We start from the raw sequence: 13064 nt of genomic DNA on the forward strand, positions 1-13064 counted from the left end.
GTATGAAGGGCTTCAGAATTTTGCATGCATCCAGGAAAAAGCTTTCATCTTCACTCCTGAAATGAAAGTTATGTAAAAGGAAAGATACTCAGCACAATCCCTCTAATCTCTTGATGGATGTTCAGCTGCAGAAACTTAAGACTGAACATCTTAAGTGCAAAAATCGGAATCAACTGTGTAATACATCTGGAAGATATGAGATCTTAAATCCTCACCGTACGCTGTTGCACATACTAGAATTCTTTAAAGAAAGAGGTGTTTAGATAGCAACCAAAAGAAAGATTAGATTATATTTCAGAATCTTATTTCAAGATGTTAGATTTTTAAATGCATACCACAATCCGAATAAGAATTGAAAGGGCTTCTTTGTGAACACGCTTTGTGAGCATCATAGTCAAAGGGATTTCTAAGAGCTGTGGGAGGTGAGAGAGAGTTAGCACTGTTCCAGTTCAAATAATTATGTAAATAATTTGAATTACTGAAAAAACAGATGCTGGATGGAAACCATTGTGTTAATCAAGTGGATTAAAAAATAAGAGGACTATTCTATATAGGATAGAACCAATATAAGTTGAAACCAAACAAGACCTAAATTAAAAAATGCTTTCATGCTTGTCATGTTATTCCATTGAAATCCAATGAAGTCACACTCAGTGATATAAGAAGTAAATATTAATGCTTTTTTTCCAGATAAAATCATTTTTTTAAATAGAAGATCAACTAGAAGAGAAAAAAGGGGGCAAAACTAATTGTGCTATGTGTATGCAGATGTTTTTTGTTTTAAACTGCAAAATGCTTTTTAGTCAGTGAACTAGTGTTCTAACATTAAATGCAGTAGCTTACATTTTGCTAATAATCTAATGAAATTGAGTGTAATACTTCTGTACATTGTGTTTGAATGTATGTCTGCCTATGTGTTCAGGCTTTTGGCTTGCTACTGCCAGCACTGGGAGGTGGGAAATTTATATTTATATATATATATATATATATATATATATATATATATATATATATATATATGCATACACACACCCTGTGCAAATCTTCTGAAGAGAAACACCGCTGAAGAAATAATATGGATCACTTATCACCCATGTATCAGCATAGAAAACTCTTCCTCTTTTTAAAAATGGAGTGTAAACTGCTGTACTGGGGGAGAAGTGAGGAGTGGGGGAAAGGATTTTTTTCGCATAAAGTGAGTTTGATAAAAGCATAAGCATGCAGTAAATCCATTAGGTCTTGCACAGGAATAAACTGGCAATGATGCATTTTGTGCATAATATCTCATTTTCACTGCTTGTGAAACGTTCTCCCACGGTGACTTGCAGTTTGAAGGGTTATAGCTTCAGAAAGGCATTTTTCCTCTCAATTTCTATACTCTCCTAATGCATTTGCCATTTAGGTTAATCCTGAGTTCAGAGCTGGTGTTTTTTACAGAGGATTTCTTCTGGGGTTTCAGTTCAAGGAATGTTGCAGAGTATGCCTTGAAATGTTTTACCATTCCTCAGTTGGGTCCTGCCTAACCCCTGGATGTATTTTCCTGATTGTTCTATCTGTAAATGTCCTTGTTCATTGTAGGGAAGTTGGACTAGATGGCGTTTAAAGGTCCCTTCCAATTCAAATGATTCTGACTCTGTGGTTTTCATGGGTGTCAATGTAGAGTTGTATTGCAATGTATCAGTACTTCCATAAAATCTAATTCTTAATGAGCAATAACTGGGGAGATGACCTTTAAAGGTAGGTATTAGGAAGAAGATTGTTTTCCTCTTTTATGGCAGAAATGTTCTGTTCATCGTTGCTATCTTCTATTTACATAAACACTGGGTAAGAATATCTATTAAGATTACTAAGAAGAAATTTAAGGTTGTGGCAATATGTGGTAGAATAAAGTCCTGCTGTTAAAGATGGGCCTGTGGCTTTCTTGCTGTGCAAGTAAAGATCTGCCATCTGATGTGTATTTTGAAGACTCATTCACAATAGTCTGTTCCACTACAGTCATGAAGGGGAGAAATAATCAACGTCTCTTTACATATTTCATAATGTAGTACATTAATAGAGGGAGAAGCTTTTTTTTTTTTTTTGGGGGGGGGGGGGGGGGAGGAGAGGGAGTAGAAGATGGAATGCTTTTATTCTGGGGGATTATTTATGAGGAAAAAATTTCTTTTCTTTGGCATACACAGACAAAAAGCAAATGGATAAAGTTTTTTATTCTTATCATAAACATCTCCCTGTAGATGTTGAAGAAACCTGTCTAGATGGAAAATTTGCATTTGCAATGTATTTTAGTAGAGCAGTGAATTTTTCTCTTTGCATCAATTCAACTTCGAGATGTAAAGCTCCTGAAAGTGCTGGAGGCATGGGAATTACATTAGTTTACGGGTTTTTGTTCCCTTGCTTCATCAGGACAAGAAAAGGAATTCGGAGGAAAAGTTATGAAGGAACATACTAGCTTATTGATGCAGAAGTATATATAAATATTATAAAAAATGTTCTGTTTACTAAGTAGTTAATAAAATAGTAAGAACCTGTCCTTTAGCCAACTGTACATGGAGCATTAATTTTATGAAACTGTGACAGTTAAGCATAAGTTCTTTCAACCTTATTTTTAACCGCTTTCCCAATGTTGAAAATAAATCTTTGCATTGTACTGCATGTAATTAATATCGGGTTGTGGTTAGGTTTTCTAAAGGAATAATACATGTCTGTATGCTTGCTTTAGATTAATAGCTCTTGGATTTTTCTATTTCCACAAAGTTTAGTGGAGGAGTTAAAGGCAAGATATTCACACAGACTTTATGCAACTAGGCAACCATGTAGCAAACAGTTACCATACTCATGTCTTCACTGGGAGTAAGGTCACATATTAGCTAATCACTGTATTAGAAGTCAGGAAATGTGCTAGGGAAGATGATGTTATTACTGTCCCAGTCATGAGTAAAGCTTAAATTAGACCTTGTAAGTTATTAATCATAAGAAAATCCCAGATCTGAGAAATGACTCTAGAAAAACAAGCTTTGCAAATCTTCTCCTTGACCATTTGAAAGTGTGTACTGAATATGGAGCCAATACTGGGGACTTAATAGGCAAGTTATCACATGAAGCCAATATGTAAGGCATTAAATGTCTCAGTAGTGCTTAATAAAGCTGAGTTTTCAGAGGAAGAGAGAATCTTGAAATATGAAAGGTATTTGTGTCAGATGTATATCACAGAATCACAGAATCACCCGGGTTGGAAAGGACCCCAAGGATCATGTAGTTCCAACCCCCCTGCCTAGCAGGGCCACCAACATACATATTCAGATCAGATTGCCCAGGACCCCGTCCAACCTGGCCTTAAACACGTCCAAGGACGGGGCATCCACAACCTCCCTGGGCAGCCCGTTCCAGGGCCTAACCACTCTCCTAGTAAAGAACTTCCCCCTAACATCTAACCTAAATCTTCCCTCCTTCAACTTAAAACCATTTCCCCTAGTCCTGCTGTTGTCGGCCCTTTTGAAGAGCTTACTCCCCTCCTGGGTGTAGGTTCCCTTCAGGTATTGATAGGCTGCAATGAGGTCACCCCGCAGCCTTCTCTTCTCCAGGCTGAACAAGCCCAACTCCCTCAGCCTGTCCTCATAGGGGAGGTGCTCCAGCCCCTTGATCATCTTAGTCGCCCTCCTCTGGACCCTTTCCAAAATCTCTATGTCTTTCTTGTACTGAGGGCTCCACACCTGGACACAGTACTCCAGATGGGGCCTCACAAGAGCCGTGTAGAGAGGGACAATCACCTCCCTGTCCCTGCTGGCCACCCCTCTCCTGATGGAGCCCAGGATCCCATTTGCCTTTCGAGCTGCCAGAGCGCACTGCTGGCTCATATTCAGTCTCTCGTCCATCAGGACCCCCAGGTCCTTCTCTGCCGAGCTGCTCTCAAGGACGTATAAATGTAATTAAATAAATAATGGTAGTAAACTAAAGTCCAGAGTATATAGTTTTGTAGTCCTGTAACATGGTAACTTTGGGGAAATGTATCACTTCATATATCTGCTTCAAATTTAGTTTCTGTTTTACTCAGCATAGTATTTCTTCCTGAGAAGCTAGTGTTTTCTGTATCTGTAGTAATCCTCACTGAACTTCTTCATAACTCTGTATAGCTTATGAGTATTCATGAACTTCTTAATTCTTGAGGTTTCTCTGGAAAGCATTCCACAGCTCAGATAAATGGAAGGTGTTGGTGCTGACAAATCTTTCAGGAGATCTGTTGTGTCTTTATACAAGCAGTTAAGTGCCTTATTTTCTGAGTCAGCAAATCAAAATCCCAGTAATAAACACGCAGTGGTAATTGTCATGAGATGACATCACTGTTTCTAAACTGGGGTCTGCAGATGGAGTTCTGTTGCATGAAGAGAGATACTGTTCTCTCACGCTCTGAGGCACGTTGCTATCAACCTACTTGAAATTGGTCAAGTTGTCTTCCCATAAGATCAGGTATTGATCCAAAGTCATCTGTAAAAGGAACTCCGGTTTTATGAAGTCCAGCAAAGGTGTGGTATCTGGTATTTGAACTGGATCTGGTATTAGTCTTTAGATCATAGGTCATAGCAAGAACAAATATGGCACCCAGGCAAGAAATATCCACATTTGTCATCTTTTTCAGTTGTCAAACTGTGAGACTTGTGCTTATCCCTTAAATCCCAAGCCATTGTGTAATTTAAGATCACCTCGTCCTTTTTTGTTAATCTTTTTTGATTTAAGCTTGGCTAATCTGTACTCCTTGGCTCTTGCCTGGAGCAGTCAATATCAGTCTTTCCCTATCAATCTTCTCCTTGTCACTCATGATTTTATACTCTTACCAATTCCTTGTCTTTTTATCAATACGTGATAGTCTAATAAGGACAACATAACTCTGATGCAACACTGTTATTATCTTTGCCCCTTACTCAGTCATCTGACATTGCTCCTGGGATGGGAGACCAGAACCATGTAAGTTTTGTAAACAAAAGATGATCTGAACTTGTACAATAGTATAATGCTATTTCCTTGTTCTTTTCGTATGGTTCTGTAGCTGCTAAAAATACTTCGAGCTTAAATTTAAGAATTTATTTTTCACACACAAAAAAGCTTGCATCAAAACTAATTTTAATTTTCCTTAAGCTTTACTTTTTTCCTCAGTTCTATTTGAACCTATGGAATGGAGGGAGCAAGCAGGAATGTTCTTGGTTTCCAAACGTTCTCTATTGCCAAGTGCTTCTATCTTCTCTCAGCCATTGCAATCTGTCATTTAGTATCAGAGAAAATCAAAAACTTATGTTTCTGGACAAGTATGAATTTTGTGTTTGTGACTTTAAAAATAAAACACGCTTTGATGTTGAGTTGTTTTGCTTAAGCTTTTAATGTATCAGTATATTGTTAAATTATATCTCATTCTGTAGGAGATATCTAGGAATGCAGCAAGGTCTGAAAAGGTTTTGTTGTTTTTTATTTACACGCACAGTAATTTTGGGTAAGTGACAGAAGAAAGCATAAAAGTTTAATAGATAGTGAGAAAAGTCAAAGTATAAACTGAAATGTAGTGACTGGGACCCATTATGAAAAGCAGTAGATTGGTACTAATAGAAAATACAGCTAATACTCAGGAGAGGGGAAAAATAGCAGATGGATATGCTGATGTGGCTGAAGCGTTTTCTCACTTTTTTTCCTCATCTGTCTTAATTCTGATGGTGGGAAGGGAGGGAAATCATCATTGGGCTATTATACACAGCCAGCCACTGAGAAACACTGAAGCCCTAGGCAGGGAATACATTAGCACTTTCTAATTGTAATTTAGAGGCTTTTAAGCATCTGTGCTCAATAAACTTCATTCTAGGTACTTATGAGGTAACAATGATCTCTGAAGCAGATACTGACAGTTTGCAGAATAGATGAGGTACTAGAGAACAGGTGAAGAGTAAACTTAGGGTTGATATTTAAAACAATAAATAAAGGTTGAGGGGAAAGGAAATTGTGCGAGTTGTAGATGGGCCAAATACAGTTCAGTTCTGAAAAACAAAACAAAAAACTAAAAGCCTAGAATGAATACATTACTCATATCAATAAGGGGAAAAAACAAGGAGATGAATGGCAGTTATGAGTTCAGGTCAGTTGCATCCATTCCTTTCTACAGCATGCTAACAACTACTACAGAGAAAGAAGTAACTCAAACAGCAATGATATTAGCAGTTTTCACCTTCTGATAAGTAAAGATGATTATTTCAGTCAATCTTTTCACCTGACATTCTCATAAGTAGCCTAGGGATCCATATGCTAAATACTGTCTCAAAGGTCCTAAGACAGATACAAACATACTGAAAAATATGCTGAGAGTAGTTACAAGAGATTCATTGCCAAAATAGGCAGATATATTAAGAGAAGTTTCCTGGTTTTGACAACTTTAGGCCATTCCCTTTAAACCTATTGCTAGTTACCTCAGAGAAGGGGCTGACCCCCACCTTGCCACAGCCTCCCTTCAGGTAGTTGTAGAGAATGATAAGGTCACCCTGAGCCTCTTCTTCCCACTAAGCAATCCCATTTCCCTCGGCTGCTCCTAATAAAATATGTAATAATCTTAAACTTGTAATAATTTTAAACAAATATGAGGAAGCTTCAGATGTATAGACTTTGAAGAAATAACATAAGGTATGTCTCTTTACATATCCTGTTTTTACAAGGTATTTTTTTCTAATCTACTAATGCTACTGTTATGTTGGAAAGAAAGCACAGTAGTTGTCTTTGATTTGATGCAGTTTGGCCATGTAGATGCTTCTGTGATCTAAAAGGAGTTATTAGTATAGGGTGGGATAAGTATATCTTCTGTTTGAGGTTGCATAGGAGACTGTTTTTCCTGCTCATGAATCCAGGCATGGATTCCAAAGGAGCAACTTAACATGGTGTCTAGGCAAACTCACAGTAAATTGCTGAGATCAGGGAAAAACACTGAGAATGAAGAATTAGTATAAGGAAATGCTTAAAAAAAGCAGCCTAGTCAGGAAGCACTTCTCCAACTTTGGAGGCTTTTAAGAATGGATTAGATTAATATCAAGTAGACCTGCATTCTTGATAGATTCTGTTCTTCAAGGGGATAAACAGCAAGATCTCTTGAGTCCCTTCAATACCATCAGTCTTTGATGCATTTCTCCCTCTTGTTCACAGAGAGAGCAGGTCACAACGTAATCAAAACCTCAAAATTCAGAGGATTTTAAGTGAAGTGATAAGTCGTGAAATCTGTCTTTGGCCAGCATGCTTCTTGATAACAGTATTGGCAAAGGGCTCAGTTTCCTTCTTTGACACCAAAATGGATAACTGGATTTTTCAGAGGTGTAGAGCTGTTTGATACCAAGCTCTTTGATAGTTTCAATTTCGAAATGAGAACTGTTTTGGGCTAAGCAATTTTATAGTCAGGTGTGAAGGAGCCAACTTGCTGACCTAAAATAGCTTTCAATTCTCCTTGACATGCTTAAAAAATAAAGTTGGAAATTGCTTTACCTCACTCTTAAAGTAATACAGGTAGTAAAACTAATCAAAATTTCCTTCTTTATTCCAAAATATGCATCACTTAATTTTTTTTTAAAAGGCCCTCAATTAAATATCTCCTCATTTTCCTGAGGATTTTTTTCTGTATTTTTATTTCAGCTGAAACAAAGGCAAACAGTAAGTAAGGCCAAAGTAGACTGTTGTTGTTGGTTCACACCTGTGTTAACGATTAGTGTACAGAAATATCCACTTCAGTGCATTATAGAATCTCACAGCATAGGAGTGTCAGCAGGAGAATACTTCAAATTAGTTCTCTAGGTTTTTTTTTTACTGTGCAAATGTGAATGTAGTGTTTGCTTTGAATTTTAATGTCCTCATAAGATTAAATAATATTTTTACGTTTAGAAAGGTGGAGATTTTATTATAAAACCTACAGGGGAAATAAACATAGAAATATTCACCTAGGGGCTGCTATGTTTCTCATGAAAGACAAGGCAAAAGCTTTTGTTGATTGTGCTAAAAGTTGTTTGCAGTTTAGTAACTTTCTTAGTCAATTACTTTGGGATTCCTATGGAATCCTATGGAAGGGGGATTCATCATAAAGATGCAGTCCAGAAAAATGTCTTACTGATTTTCTAGTTTTTCTGCCAAATTTGCCCGTAGGAAGCAGGTATGTATGCAGCTGCCTCAATGTTTTTTCATGCCCTCTTCCGTGTTATCATTAATTGTGATTTATAATTTGCATATGCTCACGTAAACTCATGTAAAAGTGAATTTTACCTAGCAGTGATAATACTAGTGCAGACCAGATGGAAAACAGGTTGCTCAGCTCTTTTCATTCAAGAACTCTACTACTGGATCTGTTATCTTAAATACAAAAATTACAGATGAGCAGCACTTAGATGCATCTCTGTACTACTTAGCTGTTTAGATGTCTCATGCTTTGTCCACATATGTACGTTTATGTTTTGGAACAAATGTATTTTACACAGTTATTTTCTTTCTGTCCTATGGCGAGGCCCTACAGAGGGATCTGGACAGGCTGGAGAGCTGGGCTGGAGCCAATGGGATGAGATTCAACAAGGCCAAATGCCGGGTCCTGCACTTCGGCCACAACAACCCCAGGCGATGCTACAGGCTTGGGGCGGTGTGGCTGGAGGACTGCGTAGAGGAAATGGACCTGGGGGTATTGATGGATGCTCGGCTGAACATGAGCCGACAGTGTGCCCAGGTGGCCAAGAAGGCCAATGGCATCCTGGCTTGCATCAGAAACAGTGTTGCAAGCAGGAGCAGAGAGGTGATTGTTTCCCTATATTCAGCACTAGTGAGGCCGCACCTCGAGTACTGTGTCCAGTTTTGGGCCCCTCACTGCAAGAAAGATATTGAGGCCCTGGAATGTGTTCAAAGGAGGGCAACAAAGCTGGTGAGGGGTCTGGAATACAGGCCATATGAGGAGAGGCTGAAGGAGCTGGGAATGTTCAGCCTGGAGAAGAGGAGGCTCAGGGGAGACCTTATTGCTCTCTATAACTTCCTGAAGGGAGGTTGTAGTGAGCTGGGGGTCGGCCTCTTCTCTCGTGTCATTAGTGATAGGACCAGAGGGAATGGTTTCAAGCTATGGCAGGGGAGATTCAGGCTGGACATGAGGAAGTATTACTTTTCAGAAAGGGTGGTCAGGCACTGGAATGGACTGCCCAGGGAGGTGGTGGAATCACCGACCCTGGGGGTGTTCAAGGAAAGACTGGATGTTGTGTTGAGGGACATGGTTTAGTAGGAGCTATTGGGAATAGGTGAACGGTTGGACTGGGTGATCTTTTAGGTCTTTTCCAACCTTAGTGATTCTATGATTCTATGATTCTATGATTCTATGAGTTATGGAATTCAATTGAATTAATTACTGTTAAGTTTGATGTTTAGAGAGAATGATCATTTCATTATTAGAAGATTCCATCTTGAAGTGGTATGTTTATCCATGATTACTTGGTGCATTATCATGGGTTGGGATGGCTGAAGACTGGGCAAATTGACCTTAGTGATCTTTTCCAATCTTAATGATTCTATGATTGTAGTTGCAGCTCAGGTAATGGTTATGTTACATGGTATGATCAGTACCTTGATTTCTAACAGACTGCTCCGTGTTTCATAGAATATAGGATTGAGGTTAACATCTCTGTACTGCAAAGGACTAATTTCCAAGTGCAGTCTTTCATTATCTGGGTTAACTGTGAACTTTGTAAAGACTAATATCTCAGGGAAATGTGTACTCATAGAGCAAACTCATCAGAAGTTACCTTGGTGTTGATTTTTGGTGTACATTGGTAATCTCTAATACTATACGACAGGGAAGATATTCGAGTATGAAGTGTTGCAACACTTCAGGTAACTCCTACCTGTCAGTAGAATATTTCATAATTATGAAATCATTCTTGTTGATTTTGACAATCTTTCCTACCCTAAGAGATGCTTCAGCATTCCCACCCTCCCCCCCAAAAAAACCCACTTCATTGCGTAGCCACTACTTAAAAGCAAGGTTGGCAAGAACCATTCAGATAGTCTAGATATATCATAATTCTATTATCCTTGATGAAAATGCATTAAAAATTGTCCAGTGCCTCAGTGCCTTGTGTAATTTATGTTTAAATGCCAGAAAGTCCCTTAACAGGAAAAGGAACCAATCTATTAACTTGAAACTGAGGCAAGAAAATCCGCATGGGAGAGAGGTATTTTAAGATACTTTTACAGTGGGGAAAAAATAAATGAATATTGTAGTATTTCAGTAAAATTTTACGTAGCTCACTAGTGAAGTTATCAGGAGAGACTACTTTTTCCACAGAATAAATGCTCTTAATGTTTTAATGTTTTTATGTTTAGAAGGACTATGTACAGTACACATATGTTCACTCTGTTACTCACTGTATAGTGCAGAGTTCTTTTTTTCTTTGTCATTCATCTGCTGGAGGAAAGAGAGAGAACACAAACAACAAAGCTGTTGATTGCCTTTTACACAATAAAGTCTAAGACACAAAGTGGCTATGTTCTCAGATGTGCCTATTCCTGGACTGGTTAAGGTGTTACAAGTAATAAAACTTCATTAACAGAGTACCCTAATATATATCACTACCATGACACAGAGTTTAAATACTCAGTAAAGAGCAGTGTTCTGTCATGGCCATAAATTTTATGTTTGAGCTAGTTCAGGATTTCTGGAAAGTGCTGTGTTGGGCCACATAGGCATTCTTCATATGACTTGCCAGAGATGCCAGTGGAAACCTGCAGTGCAGGAGAAATCTGAATAGTGATATTCCTTCACCCCTTAGTGCTCTTCTGCCAGACATTCCGGTGTCATTAACAGTCAGCAGGTTGACATGCAACCAATTTTTAGGGTGTTTACAGAATCACAGAATCACAGAATCACCCGGGTTGGAAGGGACCCCAAGGATCATGTAGTTCCAACCCCCCTGCCTAGCAGGGCCACCAACATACATATTCAGATCAGGTTGCCCAGGACCCCGTCCAACCTGGCCTTAAACACGTCCAAGGACGGGGCATCCACAACCTCCCTGGGCAGCCCGTTCCAGGGCCTAACCACTCTCCTAGTAAAGAACTTCCCCCTAACATCTAACCTAAATCTTCCCTCCTTCAACTTAAAACCATTTCCCCTAGTCCTGCTGTTGTCAGCCCTTTTGAAGAGTTTACTCCCCTCCTGGGTGTAGGTTCCCTTCAGGTATTGATAGGCTGCAATGAGGTCACCCCGCAGCCTTCTCTTCTCCAGGCTGAACAAGCCCAACTCCCTCAGCCTATCCTCATAGGGGAGGTGCTCCAGCCCCTTGATCATCTTAGTCGCCCTCCTCTGGACCCTTTCCAAAATCTCTATGTCTTTCTTGTACTGAGGGCTCCACACCTGGACACAGTACTCCAGATGGGGCCTCACAAGAGCCGTGTAGAGAGGGACAATCACCTCCCTGTCCCTGCTGGCCACCCCTCTCCTGATGGAGCCCAGGATCCCATTTGCCTTTTGAGCTGCCAGAGCGCACTGCTGGCTCATATTCAGTCTCTCGTCCATCAGGACCCCCAGGTCCTTCTCTGCCGAGCTGCTCTCAAGGACCACTCCTCCCAGCCTGTACAGGTGCCTGGGGTTCTTCCGGCCCAAATGCAAAACCTTGCACTTTGCCGTGTTGAACCTCATCAGGTTCACCCGAGCCCAGCCCTCCAGCCTGTCGAGGTCCCTCTGAATGGCATCCCTTCCTTCCACCGTATCAACCGCACCACTCAGCTTGGTGTCGTCAGCAAACTTGCTGAGGGTGCACTCAATTCCCTCATCGATGTCATTAATAAAGATGTTAAAGAGCACCGGTCCCAAGACAGACCCTTGGGGGACACCACTTGTTACCGGCCTCCACCTGGACATAGAGCCATTGACCACCACCCTCTGTCTGCGGCCTTTCAACCAATTGCTTATCCATCGGGTCGTCCACCCATCAAATCCACTTCCCTCCAATTTGGAGATGAGGATGTGGTGGGGGACCATGTCAAAGGCCTTGCTCAGGTCCAGGTAAATGACATCGGTCGCCTTCCCTTCGTCCACCAATGCCGTCACTCCATCATAGAAGGCCACAAGATTAGTTAGGCATGACCTTCCTTTGGTGAAGCCGTGCTGGCTGTCTCGGATCACATGCTCATTCTTTATGTGACCGAGCATGTTGTCCAGGAGGATCTGTTCCATGATCTTCCCAGGCACGGAGGTGAGACTCACCGGCCTGTAGTTCCCCGGGTCCTCCCTGCTCCCCTTCTTGTATATGGGAGTGACGTGACCCTTCCTCCAGTCGTCCGGGACCTCACCTGACAGCCACGACTTCTCAAATATGATGGAGAGCGGCTCGGCAACCACCTCGGCCAGCTCCTTCAGGACCCTGGGATGCACGCCATCCGGCCCCATAGACTTGTATTCATTCAGTCTAAGGAGGCACTCTCGGACTTGCTCTGCCTTTACAGTGGGGAGGGATTTATCTCCTTGGTCCCCACATAGAGGTTTGGGGATGCAGGGTTCAGGGACGTGAAAAAGACTAGAATCCTGGCCACCAGTGAAGACCGAGGTGAAGAACTCATTCAGCACCTCGGCTTTCTCTTCATCTGTTGAAGCCAGTTCTCCTTTTAAATTTACCAAAGTAGGTACGCCTGTTTTGGCCTGTCTCTTCTGGGCAATGTACCTGTAGAAGGTTTTCTTATTGTTTTTCACGTCCCTTGCCAAGTTCAGTTCTGCCTGCGCCTTGGCTTCCCTGATCCCACGTCTGCAAGTCCGGACGGCATTCCTGTACTCTTCCCAGGTGACACAGCCTTGTTTCCAGAGCTTGTACACCCCTTTCTTCGCCCTCAGTTCTCTCAGCAGGTCCTTGCTGAGCCATGCCGGTTTCCTACCTCGCCTGCCCACTTTCTTATTCAGCGGAATGGAGACCTCTTGTGCTTCCAGGAGGGCCTCTTTGAAGAGCCACCAGCTCTCCTCAACATCCATGTCTTTGAGGGCAGCGCGCCAGGGGATCTTGGCCAGCAATCCATTGAGTAGCTTGAAGTCTGCTCTTCTGAAG

The sequence above is a fragment of the Lagopus muta genome, chromosome 4 (genome assembly GCF_023343835.1).
Source record: "Lagopus muta isolate bLagMut1 chromosome 4, bLagMut1 primary, whole genome shotgun sequence".
NCBI lineage: Eukaryota > Metazoa > Chordata > Aves > Galliformes > Phasianidae > Lagopus > Lagopus muta.